Source organism: Marmota flaviventris, chromosome 1 (genome assembly GCF_047511675.1).
Source record: "Marmota flaviventris isolate mMarFla1 chromosome 1, mMarFla1.hap1, whole genome shotgun sequence".
In the NCBI taxonomy this organism is placed as follows: Eukaryota; Metazoa; Chordata; class Mammalia; order Rodentia; family Sciuridae; genus Marmota; species Marmota flaviventris.
The window spans coordinates 152,434,383-152,454,223 of NC_092498.1; the positions used below are offsets into that span (position 1 = coordinate 152,434,383).

Here is a 19,841-nt window from a genome sequence, read left to right on the forward strand (position 1 = left end):
ATATTAACCAGAGATAAAAAGTATTGGCAGTAATATGGAGCAAAGAGAACCTTGGGCAGATTATTTGGGATATTGTGTAAATCGGCACACCAACCATGGAAAAACTGCATAAAGGTGCCTTGGAAAATTGAGAGTAAAACTTACATGTGATACAGCAATCCCCCTACCTGGAATGCATCTGAAAGAAAATAATTTATCTCTCACAGAAACATCTGTATCTCCATTTTTCTTGCAATACTGTTCACAAGAAGCAAGACAGAAGCAAGGAAAGACAGTGTCCACCAGTGGATGACTGTGTGTAGGTGATGTGGAATGTCCACTAACGTTCAATGGAATGTTATTGAGCCTTCTAAATAGGTAAAATTTGTCCCTGTGCTGATGTAAGTGAACACTGAGGATAGTATTGTGACATAAATCAGACAAGATTACAGTTTGATATCTCTTATGTGACATCTAATAGGTCAACTTCATAGAAATAGAGTGGAATGGTGGTTGTAAAGAGGTGGGTAGTGAGAGACACAAGGAGGTTGTTTAAAGTGCACAAAATTCCATTCTAACATCAACAAGGATTTGCTGTATAATGTGGAGAATGAAGTTAATAATACATTTTTGTATACTTGATATTTGCTTTAAGATCTTAAATATCCTCACCACACATACATCTTAAGCGATAGATATGTTAATTAAGAGGCTCTGGTAAGCAGTTTACAATATCTACTTATGTAAGATCCATGTGTTGTACACCATGTATGTGTACAAATGTATTTGTCAGTCACACCTCAGCAGAGCAGGACTGAGTCTGCACATACCCTGTTTTTCAGGCACGCTTGGTTCTTCATTCTGAGCTGCAGCCTTCACACTGAACTTCCACCCATCCCTCACAGCCATGAAGACATTCCACATCCCAACTCCCACATGCACAACTATGTCCTGATATTTAATGTTCATTTTTCTGTGGTGCCTATCCTAGGGACCCCAGGACAGTCATTCTTCCTCTCATTACCCCAAGACCCATCATTAGTGCTCTTCCTTCTCTTTTATTTGCTTTCAATTCCATTACCTCTGACCATCCCCTGAGCTCCTGGGTCCCACACAACCAAATGTCCAAGATCAACTCTCAGGTATTCTCAACACACAGTTCAAACTCCAAACTGATTGCCACCAACCCCAGCATCCTCCACCTTTCTTCTGGTTGCATGCCTCTTTATATCACTTCTTTCCTGTGTGCCTGGTCTTAAATCAAGACACTTTTCCTTTTTTCCACTGGTCTCATTTTCTGTCCCTTAGTTATACCACATGGTTGTAAAGACTCATACTTAGTCTTAATATCTAGAAGTGTACATCTTTTAATTTGCTTTTCCTGGTGTTTCTCTTGCACTTTGGGCCATCACGGCCTCCTTAGCTCTCTACCTACTTTGTTCCCCCCCCCCCCCCCGCCAATACTCTTTGTCTCATTTGTCTCCTTCAAGAAACATTGTGTCTCTCTAGATTCACTTCTTTGTCATATTCTGGGCCTGTTTTGGACAAGTACTTAATCCAGGACCTGCTACCCCAGCTTTATTCACAACTTCTCACCACACCTATGTATGAATGCCTCTGAGGCATTGAATCTTCTACAAATTTTACAATACAGTGAGCTTCAACATTTTTCATGTTCACTCTTCATCCTCAGTACCACCTTAATTCCTGTGAAACCATGTACCCCATGTATTTTGTACCTGCTGGGGCCTATGTCTTTATGTTCCTTGGCTTTTTGCCCATGTGTGCCTACACTTAGTCATGCCAATGAGCTTTTACTGGATACTTAATGAACTTTGTCTGTGTCCTCTACATCACAGGATTTGCACAATCAAATTTCCCAACCCCCCTATTCCCCATGTTCTTATTTAGTACCACTTCAATCTAATACCAGTTTACCGTTACTGCACAAAACATACCTGCATTCATACCACACCTGTATGATAAATCTCACAGCATTTGTTAAGGGACATATTGTAAATAGTGTCCTTGCAGGGTTGGAGGGATTTATAATAATTGAAAGGGTTTTTGTACTGTGTTCACCCATCATACTTGCTGCAGAATTAATGTTAGCAGCCCTGGCACATCTTAGAGTTACAGATATGTTGGCTCAAGCAGGTCAAACCATCTTATCCTGTTGCTGTCATTGGTGAGTGAGAATTTTTCTACATTTTTTTTATGGACATTATTTCTCCCTCCTGTCAGTAAGAGGTCAATATTGGTAGAGTATATTTATTCACAAAATTATGATATGAATTGACAACCAATTATGCAAATGAGTCCAATTAATTAACTCATATTTGTGCAGATGAATTCAGTGACTTTCAAAGTGAACAACTAGCATCACCTAAATTTCTCTAAACAACAAATTCTATGAAATATATGAATTCAGATGACTGAAGAAATTCTAGTATTTCGACTTTCAAATGCCACACATGGGCCAGTTTGCATGAATGTCTCCTGTTATAAATATCATTCACTAACCTTGCTTTCTTGAAACAAATTTACTTAGGTATTAATTAACTCACATTTTTATCTTCTTAAATCAGTGAATATTTGCTTCTGCCATACAATCTTTCATCATGCATTTGTGTTTTATGTTCCAAAGCTGAGGATATAACCTGGGAATGTGGCACAATTACTGTGATAGCACTTGTTTTCCTAACACACAAACAAATGAGTCAGGGAACCAGTCCTGCCTCATTGCACATAACTCACCATGGGACATGTGCCTCAGAGCTATAGTTCCAACTCAATGCATTTGCAGTTATTAAAATATTTAAATGTTCCTTTATATAATTGATATTGCATATTGTATTAGTCAGGGTTCTCTAGAGGAACAGAATCAACAGGAAGTACAATTATAAAAGGAGAATTTATAAGATTGGCTTATATTACTGGAAGCTGGATAGTCAACAATGGCCATCTGCAGGTCAGACAGCTGGAAGGAAGAATCAGTAGGTGCAAAGTCCAAGAGGCTAAAGCCTGGGCCTGAACAAGAGAGATTAGCAGTGCTACTCTAGTTTGAAACCAAAGGTTTCTGGAGAATCACCTTTGGAAGAGTAAAAAAGCAAGAGTCTGATATCCTCAGATGATGGTAGCAGCAATCAAGAACCCATTCAAGAAAAAGTCAACCATGCATCTGCTGCTGTTTCCTTGTTCTTCCAACTTTTATTCCATACAAGTCATCATCATATTTGGTGTAGCACATTCTTAGGGAGGGTCTCCATTTCAGTTGGCTATCCCACATGCCAACCATTCTAGACACATAGACACACCCATAATCCTCTTAATCCTAGGTATCTCTTAATCTGATGAAGCTGACAATTCAAATTAACCATTACACATGTAGAATAAATATTTATAATCAATGGGAACCTTTTTTTCAATAAGAAATTCCAAAATACTACTAGTTCAGAAGATAGTAGTAATATAGAAAAACAAATACAAAAAAAAAAATCCAGAATGATAGAAGAACTCCACTTACTAGCTTTAGGGAAACATGGTGGTTCATGGCACCCTCTCTTTAACCACTGACAATTTCAAAACCCCTCTCTGCACCTAATCAGAGTAAGACTTTGAGACTTAACCTCTGTGTACCCAAATTCTCCTTGTAATCATTAATCTCAGCCCCTGCTTCATGTTGAGAAGATTAAAAAATCACCATGTGCTGCATTTAGAGCAGGGATTTTTACACACTTTGTGGTTTAATTCTTAATTAAAGCATCATGAAACCTGCTAGTGAGAATGAAACCTTAAGTTCAATTTTACAGTTCCCACTTGAGAGAGGGCAATGTTGGATTTTGGTTGACAGGACACAGGTAGTCCAGGCCTCCCATTCCCCTGCAGGACCCTCTGGCTAGAACAGCAGGGAACTGGCAGGATGGCAGCCAGTGATAAGGCTGTAGGAATCATCTTCCTGTCACAGACTGTCGTTGGAGTTCTGGGCAATTCCTGTCTTCTCTATTACCTGTTATTTTCTTCACGGGGTGCAGGTTAAGGCCCACAAATTTGATTCTTAAGAACTTGATTATGGTCAATTTGTTAATTCTCCTGCATAAAGAAAGTCCCCAGACAGGGGCACTTTTCAGTTTGGAAGTTTTCCTTGGTGATTTTGGATGTAAGCTGCTTTTCTATGTTAACAGGGTGGGCAGTGATGAGTCCATTGTTACCATATGCCTTCTGAGTGTCTTCCAGGCCACCATCTTCAGCCCAGTGAATTTAGGTGGGCAGAGCTTAAAGTGAAATCTCCCAGGTACATTGGTACCTGCGTATACCTGAGCTGGATCCTGTAACTCCTACCTGAGCTGGATTCTGTAACTCCTTGTAAGTATGCCTTTCTTACTTACATGACTGGGAAAGGGAGCTCCAAAAATGTCAAGATCTTAGTAGATTTTCTGGTGCTCTAATGACAAAGCCCTAGAATCATTGCTTGCAGCAACCCTGTCACTCCCTGATGCTGTATGTGTGTGTATGGAAGCGGGGATGTTCATGCTCTAGGCCAGCAGCTCCATGGTGCTCATTCTGCACAGGCACAAGCAGAGAATGCAGTGTGTTTGCCCAGGTCCTCCCCTGAGTACAGAGCCAACAAAACAATTCTTGTCCTAGTGAGCACTTTAGTATTTTTATACACTTTCCTGTATCTTTAATAATCCCAAATTGTTCCTGATAATTTTGGCTGCAATAATCTCTGGGAACTTTCCAGCTTTCAACCCCTTTTTGCTAATAATCAAAGACACCAGCATATTCAGGCTCTTTTGCATGTATTAAAAAATCTTAAATTTCTAATTTATGAGGAGAATGTAAAATATGTACTCTATAAGGTTTTGTACAATTTATAGTTTTTTATTTATTCTTACCAACAGAAATTTAAGCACAGTTAATATCAGTCATATCATTTGTGAGTGTTGGTTTATACACATACCCTTGTGTGTTATAAATGTGTGTGTATGGTTTTATATGTGTGTTTGTGAACATGAACATGCACACATGCATATATCTTGATTGTTATGATCTGTCAATAATAATTTTGAAAAATTATATGTAAATTTTATATTTAATTAGAACTATTTCAAACTGATTTCACATAGATTAAAAATGTTAAAATTTTAGATTAAATCATGTTAAAAATGTGGAAAGAATTTTTCATTTATCTACTTTCATGTTTATGTCTTAGCTCTGTGTCTTTGAAGAATTTTCCAAGTTAATGTACTCCAATGATATTTGCCTTTAGCAGGTAAATTTAGTTATTTTTAATATAGTATAAGGAAAGTAAAAAGATAAATAGAGACAAGATGCAGCAGAAAGGTGGTTGCTCATCCAAGCAGCTGCATTTATTTATACCAATAGGTTACATTAGGTCATTACTGCCATAACTACATTATAGTTTATGGTATGAGTAAAGTGGCTTATTCTGCAGTTATATTCTACAGTTACAATATGCAATGTTAGGAGCTTTGTGCAGCTCTCAAGAAAGTCCATTGTCTGAAGTTACTGTTAGGTGGGCAGATCCAGGATCAGCAGAGCTTAGAGAAACATTGTGGTTATCTAGCAAGCAAGTTCCTTTATTCACAGGAGCTATGTGCCTGAGATCAAGGTCAAGGCTGATAAGACTATAGAACAGAGCAGGGCATTGCCATTACAGCTAGATGGTTCACATGTATTAGTTATCTTACTAGTTCCTAGTAAAAACTGCAGGACATTCTAAGGGTAGTAAAATGGTGTTTGTTACTCCCCAGGAGTTTGCTCACCAGAGGAATGTTCCTCTATAATATTTCCATGGTCAGAATCCCTACAATATAGAAATGGACAGAATGGGATGCAATTGTCCACTAAAAACCCCTGCTCTGTTTCATATATTTCATGTCCACCTTGATAATATACATTAGGTGTAATTTTTTATTGTTACAAATGATTTTTAAATTACCAATAAACCATCAAAGCAGCTTTATGTACAAATCATTCATAAATTACTAAGTAAAATTTTATAAAGTATATACACTTTTGCCTTCAGCTTCTTCTACATCAAAATACAATCTTGTCCATCTCAAAGATTCCTCTTTGTGCCTCTACCATAATGATATTCAACAGGGGCCAGTATGTGACATCAAATATCGTAGATCACTTTCATTTTTTGTACTTTCTATAAATGAAAATGATCAGCTTCAACTCTTTTATATTTGACTTAGAAAATTGTATTTTCATTGTAGTTTGTATTTTCACATTTTGTTGGTAATAGAATTCAACTGCAGAAATATTATTTACTTCATGCCTTCCTCTCTGGACACATAAGTGAATTCCTCCCCCCCCCCAAAAAAAAAAGAAACTTCCATGTGCTGGAAGATTTGCAAGGTTTTGGAGGAGGTGGAAACTTTGACGTGTGGATGCAAGTACAAGGTGGTTGGGTCATTGGGAGGTCATGCTTAAAGGGATAAATGGTAATGTCTGGAGTATATCAGTTCCCATGAAATTGGGCTGTCTTACAGAGAGTTCTGGTGTCTCTGCTGTCTCACTCCCTGTCCTGTCCTGTGGTCTATTGTGTATGTGCTCCCATGATTGTGATTTCACCTACTCTTAGTTCCTCAAAGAGCTGAGCAGATGCTGGCATCATACTCTTGAATCTCCCGAACTGTAGGTCACTAAATTTCTTTGTCAAGTACTCAGTCTGGGGTATTTGGTTATTGCAACAGAAAAAGATAACATGACATGGTCATTTTTTAGTTTGAAGTATCATGATGAGGACTCACCTGTAGTTTCACAGTGTGTTTTTAATGATAATTGTAAGAGTTTCTGCTGCTATGTGTGTAAAGGTGATTGATTCATTGATTATAGGTTTACATATCCTTGGCTTTAGAATATACTGACTGAGTTTATCAAATGTCTGTATGAGTTTCAACCAAGTAGAAGCTCTTATTTTAATAGAAATACTTTTATATGTCTTTATTTAATGTTAATAACATAGGTTCTGTTAAACATAGATGCATATACTAAGACATATATGCATAGGGAGGTAGTTCCCTTCATTTTCTTCAAGGACATCAATTAATAACTTAAAAATTTACATCAGAAAACCATTCAGAATCAGCTTTTTATATGTGTTGGTAGTTATTTAAGTCTTTTTAAAAAGTAAACAATAAATTTCAATGTTTTCTGAAAATGTACAGTAGATACTTTTTCTCTCATTTATCATCATATATTCTATATTTTAAAACATCTGGGAAAATATTTTGAGAAGTTTTGCCCTAAGACATGGTAGCTATTTGAGAGACAAGTATGCCTAACCTGATTTGAAGATTGCTAATGTGCACATTGTATTCAAATATCTTGTGATACCCTATGAATATGTACAATTTTTAGTATCATTTAATAATAAATACCTTTGGCTGGCCAGAGTGGTGCATGCCTATAATCCCAGTGGCTTGGGAGGCTGAGCTAGAAGGATGAAAATTTAAGACTAGTCTCAGAAAATAAGTGAAGCACTAAGCAACTTAGCTAGAGCCTGTCTACAAATAAAAAGGCCTGCAGATGTGGATCAGTAGTGAACAGCTCCTGGGTCAATCCTTGCTACCAGTAATAACAATAGTAAATTAATCAATTAAAACTTTCCTTTTGTTTCATAGTGTCATTGGCTCACATACTTACTGTCTTCAATTCCAGCAGTAATGTAAAAAGAACCTCTCATACCTTATATCTCTGACTGTGTCCTCTGCTGCATCTCTGTATTCTGCTTTGAGGGCCCATGTAAATAGAGTAGGACAATCAGATACCAGTGTGTACGCCAGTGTATAAGAGAAAAATATCTCCCCCTCTATGATCTGCCAATCAGCAGTCTTAGCATCATCTTTAAACCCCAGTTAACCCAATGTAACCTCAGGAGTGACGGCAAGAGCATTCTCCAAGTCGTCTTGGAACAACCCTGTTCACAGTCCCACGTTATCCCTTGTAGTTCTCAGGACAACTGCAAAATATACTGAGAAGGTAACACCATAAGCTAGGAAGAAACTAAGTGGAACAACATAATTTCTATTCCAGTTTTCCTAGAATCAGTATGTCCTTTAATGATTTAGAGAGTGTTGTGGTTCTAGGGCATAAAACCCAAGGTGGACATCTTCCTGGGGTCCTTAAGCTTTGGTGTAAGTGGAGCATATTTGGATGAAACTGAATCCTCTGTGTGGAGCCTTCATGACTGCGAGGGACAAGCTTGGAATGAATCCAAAGTTTCTGCATGCCCTTGCTCCCTGTCCGTAAGTAATAAACCTGTCTCATGTACCCAGGGTGTGTGGATGTTCTGTTTCATCAGACTAAAAGAAGTTGATTTCCAGTCCAAAGTGAATTTGCTTTACAATAATATCTGGGGTTGGGAATTTTCTATGGCATGTTTTTGAATTTTAAAAACCATAGAAATTGTAAATATACCTACAAAAAATTTACCCTTAATGAGTATTAGGAAAAATAATAAGAGGACACAGAAACAAGATGTAGAGGCAGAAAGAAAAATGGATGCTTTTCCAAGTGGCAATGTTTATTTACATCGATAGGTTACATTAGGTAATTAGGACCATAATTACATTTTTATTGCTTAGAGTACCAGCAATGTTGTTTATTCTGCAGTTATATTCCACAGTTACAATATGCAAAGTCAGAAGCTTTGTGCAGCTCTTAAGAAATTCATTGTCTAAAGTAACTTTTAAGTGGGCAGATCCAGGAACAAGGGAGCTTATTGAAACATTGTAGTTATCTCAGCAAGCAAGTTCCTTTATTCCCAGGAATTATATGCCTAAAATCAAGGTTGAGACTGAGAAGACTCTAACACAGAGCTTCTTCATAAAGGACATTGCTACAGCAGAGAGGCATCCCATGGCTTTACACAAAAGTTTTCCAGCAGCCAGGCATTTTGTGTCTTTACAAAGAAACTTCCTAGCAGCCAGGCTTTCTGTGCCTTTGCATAGAAACTTTCTACCCAGCAAGCATGCCACAATCATGAAGTTTATCAGAGACCCCAATCCCAAACACAGAACCCTCATAGATGAGCCCTGTGATGATTTACTAAAAGAAAGAACAGGGGAGCTGGGGATGTGGCTCAAGCGGTAGCGCGCTTGCCTGGCATGCGTGCGGCCCAGGTTCCATCCTCAGAACCACACATAAACAAAGGTGTTGTGTCCACCGATAACTAAAAAATAAATATTAAAATTCTCTCTCTCTCTCTCCCTCTCTCTTTAAAAAAAAAAGAAAGAAAGAACAGAGGCGGTGGATTAGACTTACACTTTTAGCTTGTCTTTTTGTTTTATTTTTTATAATAATATATATGTAGATATAGATAAATAGATGGATAGATAGATATTGAAGCTGATAAAGCTTAAATATTGTGTGCCATTTTAGTTTTTGTTCTTTATTGAAATATCATTAACGTGTGTTTAAGGAATGTAATTATATATATATATATATATACACACACACACACACACACACACACATATATGTGTATACATACATATATACACATATATGTATATATATGTGTGTGTATATATATATATATATATATATATATATATATAAATGATCATCACAGACAAAGTAGATATCATTTTCACTTCACAGAGATTCCTTTTGGAATCTTCATGTCTTTTTTTTAACTCTGCATTTTTTCTCTCCCTCTCCTATTTTCTCATCACTCTTTAAATATCTAGAACATTCCAGACCACTTGCATATATAGTAAAATTTAGAACATCACTGTGCATGCACGAAGAAAGCACCATCTTAGGAGAGACTGAGAAGACTTTAATTTTAAACCTTGGGTTCTTCCCTATTTGTTAGAAGACATACCATAACTATAAAAAAATGGAAATAGAAAAATCTAAATTCCAGACCTAACATATTCAAGTGTCTCATTTCCTATCATTTCAGTTTCTATGTCTCATACTGTGTGTTTCTTTTTGCCTCATCTTGTCTTTATCTGCTGTCTCTTTGTACATGTGTATGCTTTTATATAAAATAAATTTAATCTTAATAAAATCTGTCATCTATACAGTTGGTGTATTTTTAAGGAAATGTTAAAATATGATGCTGAGACTACTAAAATTGTCCTTTTAGAAACTTTTCATATTTTCTTCATTATTTCCTTTGAAAATCCATTATGAATTTACATATCCATGATGTGGGTGAGGATTGATGTTTTCCTGTTCCAGGTATACTTCAGGTTCAAGTAATTCAGGCTAAGTACACTTCAGGTTCCAGTGAAAGTGTCTAGTTGAACTTTCTTTCCCTCTCTCTCATTTCTCCCCCAAGCCTATACCCCCATCCTCAGGGACCACTTTCCCATGAAACACTGAGTACACTCTACCTCTGTGCTCATGCTTGGAAATCTCTGGCAATCCCACAAAGCAGCACCTAAATCATTCTTGGAGACAAACTCTACCATGAGCCCCTGTGCTTAGAGGAATCCTTGTTGTCATGATTTACCATGGTGAATGACAGCAGAGCCTGAAGACCTCGGGCAATATCTTGTTCTTCTCAAGACTGCTGTCAGAATCCCGGACATGTATCTCTTCTCTGCCATCATCTCTTCCTCATAACTCACAACAGGGTATTCTTTCCATATGATTCCCAGGCACCTGTGTACACCAGCTCCTGGTCACATTTTCTAAGGGACTTCTCCAAGCAATGGAAGCATTGCTAATTCTATTTTCACCCAGCATTGTCCTGCTACTGGCCCTGTCCTCACCTGACTCTTCTCCTTAGCCAGGTATCCACCATGAAGATCTTCCCACCACAGTAACCCTGAACTCTGGAGGTGGTGGTCTGGGCCTGTGTGAGACCTTTTTTTAAAAAAAACTTGGTTCAGTCATTGAGTCCTCTTAATGTCCTTTGGGATCCCCTATATGCAGTGTGTACATCACACAGGACATTTTAGGGGCCAGTATGTAAAGAAGCCCAAATCTTCCCACATCATTGGCTCAGGCTCACTGAATTATCCAACACAAAGGAGGCCAAGGGGAAAACAGTTGATAAGCAAATGCTAACAACCCATCCAACAGGTCTGTGACCCCTGAGGCTTCACCCAAAGAGAGTATGTATGAAGAGGAGAGAGAAATCAGAGGAAAAAAAAGTAAAATAAAAAAAGATGGTACCAGTTCAGCCCAGCTCTGCCATGGACTAACATGGCAGTTTGCACTCATATGCTGAATCTCCTGAAGCTTTTGTATATCAGGTTGCATGAAGCTAAAATGAATAGATCAGTAATTGTGATGAGGACTGATTGAAGAAATGCATAGATGTGTGAGCTTTAAATGAATAAATACCAGCTTGCAGAAACTTTAAGCCATGCGAGGACTCTGATAGTGTGAGGCAGGACATGTGACAAAGCTGATTATTCCTGCTTGTGGGAGAAGTGTTCTTCAAGAGGTATCCAGTCTCCTATGGATACCATGCCCAAAGCCAGAAGGATGTGCTCAGCGTGTGGTCCCCGTGTTCCAGCTCTGTAGCTTGAAGGACCCCGTGTTCCAGCTCCCTCTTTCTCACAAAAGAGGGAGAATCCCAGTCCAGCTTTGCCCAGATCTAAACAGCTTTCCACACCCTCAAAACAAGGGTAACTGGCAAGGTACGGAGCTGGACTTGGCTGGACAGAGACCTTGGACATTTTCATGGAAAAGGAGTAAAGGTTTGTTTGTGGTTGTGAATGTTTCCTATTGGTTCTAACTGTGGATTCTAGGAGGCCTCCAGTTCAGCTCAAAATCAATCTGGGGCAAACAGAGCTGAATGTGATCCCTAGAAGCAGACACGTGAAGTACTGAGGATGACTGAGGGGACTCAGAGAGAAGGAGTTCACACTTAGAGAATATTTCACAATGATTTATTCTCATTCTCTGTGACATGCATGTAGTAGAATAAATATTTTAAAATTATAATAATTAGCATACCATAGGAATGTGTGGAAAATAGAAGTAGAGGGATATAATAAAAAATGTTAAAATTTTTGTTTTGTTTTTTAAGATAGTAGAATTTTAATCAATGACCATGGTGGCTTTTTACCTGTTTTGAGTTTTCTATGATGAAATAAAATATTATACTGTAAATCTGACAATTATTTTACCCTTTGTATTTTAGATTTAAAAAAAATTATGATTCATATCAGAAAGAATTGGAAATGCACTTGAATTCTTCATATTATTTAATTTTACTAATATTTTAAACTCAGAATTTTATAAAGCAAATATGATGACTTTACCAAAACATGTAATTATAGTTTGCGGACATTTCTTAGATTAATAAGTGAGAATAATTTCCAGTAACTCAGGAGGAGAACTTCTTCCTGTTTAAAAATGGTTTTCCTAATTCTTCCTTCAAAATGACAAAAACACTATTTCCATAAAGTTATTACTTGATAGATGAATGGGAAATAATAACTCTGTTGAACTTTAATAAATTTTATACAAATGTTGTCCTAGTTATGGCAGTTTGGCATCTTCTCTAATATTACCTTGAATGATAAAAAAGCAATGTTAGCTAGTTAGGATTTTGAATAACAGACAGAGAAATTAGGGAGTGGGAAGGAGGATTTCATTTCCTTATTCCTACAGAGAGGGCAGCTGAACCCCAGGCTTCCACTGGTAGAAACCTTGAGTTAAGTTGCTGAATAGTGTGAGGACAGACACATACAATTGTTGAATCAGTGCTATTATGGCCAGTTTGATTTCTTTTTTTATGTGTGCCATAGCATTTACAGCCTTGAGAGAATGATAGTAAATTTTCAAAATTAATCTCAAAAATTTCCCTTTGTGATACTTTATTTTGGTGTCTAACACACTGACAACTTGCCTATTAACAGTGTGGGTTGCCTTGCTATATTTTCTGCAATCTACCTTAGAGACTCTTTGTAGATTGAAATTCTTATTTGAAGATAGCTGTTAATTCTCAAGAGTTTAATCAAGCCCAAGTTTAATCAAGTACTACTAACTGACCGACTATCATCAGAGGAGAAAGATTGCTGCTTACTAACAAATTGTTTGATTTCTAAAATCCATTGTTTACATTCAAAAAATTTATTTTTCATTTTTTCCCATTCTATTAAAGCTTTGAGTCAATGTTTAAAATACATGCATTTCAGTATTATAACATATATCACATTAATTATTATATATGCTTTATAATAGATATACCATGTAACATATATGCAATGTATAAAATTCATTGATATTTATTAGATTATATTATACTACATGTAGTATATATTACATATTTTGCTAATATTACATGTGTACATATCATAATTATATATAATAGTATCATGTAATATTCAATTCCACTTTATATTTATATACCCTCAAAAAACTTTACCACAAGAAAATATAGGAATTTCATGTATGCATGCATTTATATGTGTGTGTGTGTGTGTGTGTGTGTGTGTGTGTGTGTATATATATATATATATATATATATATATATATATATGACTTACAAATAAACATAGCAAATTATTTTAATTGTACATTTGAATAATTTTTTACTTACCAATATTTGAACAGTAAGATTTATGAAGCTGTGGGTGTAGTTATGTGGTAGATCAGTTGCCTAGCCTGTGCAAGGCCCTGAATTTCTCTTTTAGCACAACAAAAATAAATAAATAATAAGATTCAGAGATGAGTGACATAATTCATCATTATTTGATGTTAACCACAGTAGAATATTTATAAGAAACTCATATTAATTTCCAATAAGGCCATAATGATAGCAGTGATATTTAATCATATACTTGAAGAATCTACTCAAAACAATCTTAAGGAAAAAAAATCTTAGGGAAAAATTTAGTGATATATATATATATATATATATATATATATATATATATATATATATATATATATCCATAGACAATAGAAACATTATAAATGTTTAAAAATTTTACTTTTAGTTGTTCTTGTTAATTATTGTTTATTTACAAAACAATGAAATTTGAACTACAATTATGACATATGGTGCACATTAGTGACATTAGCATATCTTATCACCTTAAGCACAATAGTTATTTTAACCCTCAGTAAGTGTTTTAAAGAATTTCCTGGCCAGACGTGGTGATGCACACCTTTAATCCCAGAGACTCAGGAGGCTGGACAGGAAGATTGCAAGTTTGAGACCAGACTCAGAAATACAATGAGGCTCTAAGGAACTTATCAAGAACTTCTCTCAAAATAAAACATTAAAAAGAGCTGGTAATTTGGCCCCAGTGGTTAAGTGTCTCTGGGTTAAATCCCTGATTTAAAAAAAATCTAGAAATGTATCAGTGGAAGAAAATGGGCAGTGGAAAAATAAGCTGCCCAACTCTGTTATTTTTTTTATACCAGTGATTGAACCCAGAGGAACTTAATCACTGGGTCACATCCCTAGACTCTTTTAATATTTTATTAAGAGACAGGGACTCACTGAGTTTCTTAGGGCCTCACTAAGTTGCTGAGACTGGCTTTGAACACATAATCCTTCTGCTTCAGCCTTCCAAGCCACTAGCATTACAGGCATGCATCACAAAGTACAGCTCTGGCAAATATATTTTTCACAAGGTTCTCAAGTTAATTCAAGTGAGAATAGCATCTTCCACAAATAAGATAGGAATAAAATTGCATATTTAATGCAAAAGAGTGATAATGTATTTTACATGGGATTATATAAATAATTAACTCAGAATCATTCTGGACTTAAATATAACAGCTAAAATTATTTAAAAAAATAAAAATAGTACTGAATCAAATGTTCTTGAATTAGACTGACCAGTGGGTGGAGCCTTAGATATGCTTAAAAAATACATACACACAAATAAATAAATAAATTTGATTTTAAAAATTTTCTGTGAAATTTTATACTAAACAATAGAATGCATAGATTATAAATTAGTGATATGAATCAAAGTAGCTGCAGATTAAATGATATTAATATAGTTGTTCCTGTAGTACCATCATTGAGATTTCAGAGAATGAATAAGTTATGTGATCTCCTTGCTTCAGGGTCCCAATTTGTCAAATTGCTATAATTCTCTTCTCTGAAACATACTGTAGATTGTTCCTATTCTATTTAAAGATACTGTAGATTGTTCCTACTCACAGTTCATTGTATAAAATATAAACTGCAATTATAATTTTATAGGAAAATTTGACACTTAATATTCCATAAGATTCAACTGCTATTTTTTTTTAATAAATTCAGTAGAAAATTAGAATAGCATTACAATTTTATTTGGAATCCAAAGTGACTAAATATTACTTAGAGAATATAATTGAATCATTAGCAGGTCTGTTCTTTAAGGCTTTTCTGTTTTTCAAATGTTTTCTTTTTAATTGAAATATAACAATTGAAAATGCTTATGGCATACAGTTCGATATGTTGGCATAAGTATACATTGTGTAATGATTAAATCAGGGCAATACACAATTTTTTTTTCTGTGCAGAAAGAAAAAGGAAAGTAAAGACCATTACATTAGGTGTTTTGGTTTGTGTGGTTTTGAAGATCTGTTTATACTCACTTTTTAGCACTCACTGACGTTTTTGAGAATCCAGTTGAGTTCAAAGCCCAGCCTCCTCTTTTCTCTGGCTCTTACAGTGCACTGCCACTTTGTACCCTCCAGAATCACCCCAGAGCAAGGAACCTTACCTACAGTGAAACTGTATACATCCCAGGACACACAAAATTATTGAGACTGATCAGTCAACAACAAGCCCTACTGTCTAGATGACCTCCTACAAACTATATTTCCTCTACAGATCTGATTTGTTTTACCCTGTCACTGGCTAAAACCCCCTGGCAGAAATCTTGTGTGTTCAGTATCATAACTTACAAGTAGGGGTGACTTTTGTCTGTACAAATGTCATTGTCTTGGGTCCTGAGAAGAAATAATTGTCCAATATTAAAAAAAATAAAAATAAACCTCAGAAATGTAGGAAAAAAATGTGAAGATTGTAGAAAAGTTTCCAGACCCCTTTGATAACAATATAAAATCTTGCATTCAATATGGAAAATACCTTGGTGGTTTCTTGATAAAATACTAAAATAAGCAGAACCCTCCCCTAAAAATTTCCATAAATAACTGAAAGCATGTGCTCAGATGAGTTCTCATTAACACATGAGTATTTATAACTGAATGAGACTCAATGGTGAAAACAACACAATATTAATGGACAATAGAAAATTGGTATGTCTGCATTGTAATATTATTCAGCAATATTATTTGGCAGTTCTAGAACTGAACTCAGGGTCTTGTGCCTACTAGGAAAGCACTTTACCCCTGAGATACAACTTCAGTCACATCCAGCAATCATGGTTATCGAGAGCACTAAAATATTACAATGGATATGTAGCTGGGGAACAGTATACTAAGGGAAATGAATCCAAGAAAAAAAAGTGCCATGTATTTTATATGTGATATTATATACTATTTTGAGAATAAGAAAATCAATTGATGAAAAATGCCAGGAGCCAAGTGGAGCAGAAACAAGGAATAACTGCTGGTGGGAACTGGTGAATCTGCATGTAAAATATAAAAAGTGATATGTAAAGAATAAACAAAATGATACAAAATTGTACCCTCTAAAGTTGGTTACAAAAGTAAACTTAGTTTTACATGCACTTTGCCAGAATTAAAAAAAAAAAAAATCATGCAGTTTTTAAAGAATAAAGCAGTCAAGGCCCCAACCCATAAAATTAGGCAATAAATCATAAATGATGGCAGCTGGATGAGCTGAATTCAAGTACATTTACATGAACATACTGTTGCTATATGTGTATGAGACTCAGTTAATTGTTCTTTTCCTCAGTGCTTATTTTATTATAATACATAAAAGTATTATCTCTATCATGACCAATATTTGAAACTTGCCAAGTTTTTACTATATTTACATAATTCAGTATACTTAAATATGCATTGTTTCTTTGTTTTTCAGAGCTGTGGATCAAGCACAGGGCCAGGCACAAGTATGGCAAGCCTTTCACTGCTGAGCCACACTTGGAGTGAATCTGATCTCTAGTCCTGATTAGTTGTCTGTTTATGAAAGGTCATCTAATGCCACATTTTTTTTTTTATTTTTAGTGTGTCTATTTCTTATGGTTGAAATAAAACTTTGTCACATCCTAGTGGCATTTTGTGGTGGTGATCCCTGCTGCTGTGGCTGTTTCCTTGACAGAATGGAAATCACACACAGGCTTCAGGTGTTAATGGATGTGCTCCTCTGTATTTCACCTGGAGTCTAACCTTACAGTCCCCGCACACCAGTGTGCTCCAGCGCCCCAGGAGCTCAGTTCCCTGGCCGCCTTGGCCTCCCGGCTCCTTCTTTAGCTCTCTTTCGTGCACTAGTGCAGCTTGTGTGATTGCATCTAGCGCTCCAGACAGAGGACTGTGTTGGAATAATGAGGATCCATCTTTTTACAGAGAAGCAACTGTGTTTTCACAGAGAAGCAACTGATGAAAGGGACAGCCAGATGCCTAAGAAGTGAGTCACATGGCACTCACTGCTAGATGAAACAAACTCTAGAATGCAGAACCTGAATAAAATAAGACCCAGAATGAGTCATTTACACACTGACTATGAGTGTTACAAAAACATGTCAACAACAAAGATCAAATTTATATCGGCTTAATATTTATTTCCTTCTATTTCCAATTCTGCTCTCTTAAAATCCAATATCTGTGCTGGAAAGATGGTGCAATCCTGAAATCCCAGCAGTTTGCAGGGCCTGACCCAGGAGAACAGCAAGTTGAAAGGTAGTCTCAGCATTGTAGTGAGGTCCTAAGAAACTCAGCAAGACCTTGTCTCTCTGTCAGATTCTCCAGGCTCAGGTTAGATCTCTCAGTTTGCATCTGCTCAATTTATGTGCTGGTTTTTGCCTTTAATTCATGAATCAAAGCACCCAGTCTAAGTTTGTGCCACTTTTACATTGAAGTATTTGAGTCTAAGCTTCTTGTGTGACTGACTAACCATGCCTGTCCGAATACCAGTTTGTTTGGCCAAATAGCCTCTGGATCTACCCAAGACAATCTGCACCTCCGATCCTGGGGTTTTCCATGCCAAATATCCCAGAACTTACAGCTATTTTTAGGTCTTCTCTGTGTGTGTTTGTATGTATTTATGTGTGTGTGTGTGTGTGTGTGTGTGTGTGTGAATAATTGTACCCTATAAAATGGTTACAAAAAAAGAATATATACATATATATACATACACACACACACAAGGAGTGGGCCATACACACACACATACATTTCCCTCCCATCCCACTCCAAATTCCCACCAGGAGTTCAGCTTCTAAATAGCTCCTTAGCCTTGTCTGGTGTACTTCAACTTTCCAAGGTTCAGGACTTTCTCTCCTATATTGAGTATTAGTGGACTGTTTTTCCCCCCACCCTTCACTCACCTCCCAAAGAAGTAATTTTTTTCTGTGTGTGAACCACCACTTCCCACAAATCCACCATCTTTTTTTCTCTTACTCATTCTCAGTATTCAGATATTTTAGCTCCATTATTCTAATGTAATCAGAAAAAAATAGAATAAAACAAAGCATCTAAGTAATAGGAACTTCAACAGATTAAGAGCTGACAGACTTTGGTTTTGTATGCTAATACAGCAGCTCTGATTACTGACATTTACCCATAGAGGCATGTGGTGGTTAACAGGTAGCTGCAAAAGAAAACCACAGTAGCAGAGGCAAAAGACAAAGCTATGGTGACATTCCTTCTTTAGGCTTAGTGCAGTAAAAGACCCTAAGATTCTTGAGTAAAGAGTCCTGAGGCTGTTAACAAGTTTGTGCCAGAAAGAAAAGTAGACTACACTCTGCAATAGAATTGCACCAACTCTGTTTCCTTGATGTACCCCAAACATGCTTATGTGTAAGTATGGTCCTAAGGGCTCGGACTTTGGGAACCATCTCTTTGGCCCACGGAACCACTAATAAAATGTTGCTTTCAGATCTTGGTGTCCATACCTTAATTCCCTGCTACACTGCAACAGGAATCTATTGTATACTTCAACTCACTGTCAACTTTATTCCCAGTAATGTCATTCCCAGCAATTTGATCTGAATAATGTATATGAGTACCATCATACGGAGATCTTTATGCCATCCACAGGGCAAGGGAACAGTTGACAACAGCATTACAAGACACCCAAGAGAATGTCTAACACAAATACACATAGGAATATTGGAGACTAATTAAGACCAACACTTCATCTTCTAAGGAAGGTGTGGATAAGGTAATATACAAAAGGCAACTTGAAGACATATCACAGCTAAGATAAGAGGAAAATGAGGCTTTCAGATACATCTGGAATTCAGCCAATAAGAAAAAAATACATTCATACTAAATTGTGGGAACAAGTGCATGGACTACTGCATATATGGCATATATTAAGGGTGTCTGAGTGGCAAACCACTCCCTCATGCTAGCTATGTGAGCAACAAACAGCTTACACCACAGGCATAGCCCTGGGCATGAGGCCACATGTTGCAGTACCTTCACTTGCTCTATGGCCCGCTCCTCGATTGGTCATTGCAAGGACATTTGGCCAGAAATTGTATTGGTGGTTGCCTATAATCTGCTTAGCTACTTCCTGAATATATAAACATGGTAACTGCACAATAAAGTCAGACCTGCTTGGTCTCCAGAGGTCTTGATTAGTGACTCTGCAGCCATACTCTCCTCTATCCTATTCCTTAGTCCTCTTCACTGGTTGAGAGAGAGCCCATGCACTAAATCCCAGAAGACATCTAAACATATTGAAATATCAAAACAAAAATTATACTTAAAAAGTGTGATGATCTCTGATGTATGATTTTACATCATAGCCTCTT

At 36.5% G+C, this 19,841-nt stretch overlaps 1 long non-coding RNA gene across 1 annotated transcript; it reads left to right on the forward strand.

Moving 5' to 3' along the window:
- Positions 1-208: 208 nt before the first annotated feature.
- LOC139707240 (uncharacterized) lies at positions 209-17,116 on the forward strand. Its single transcript, XR_011708812.1, has 3 exons — positions 209-4,344; positions 8,103-8,261; positions 16,943-17,116. It is a non-coding gene; the product is annotated as an uncharacterized lncRNA (long non-coding RNA).
- The last annotated feature ends 2,725 nt before the right edge of the window (positions 17,117-19,841 follow it).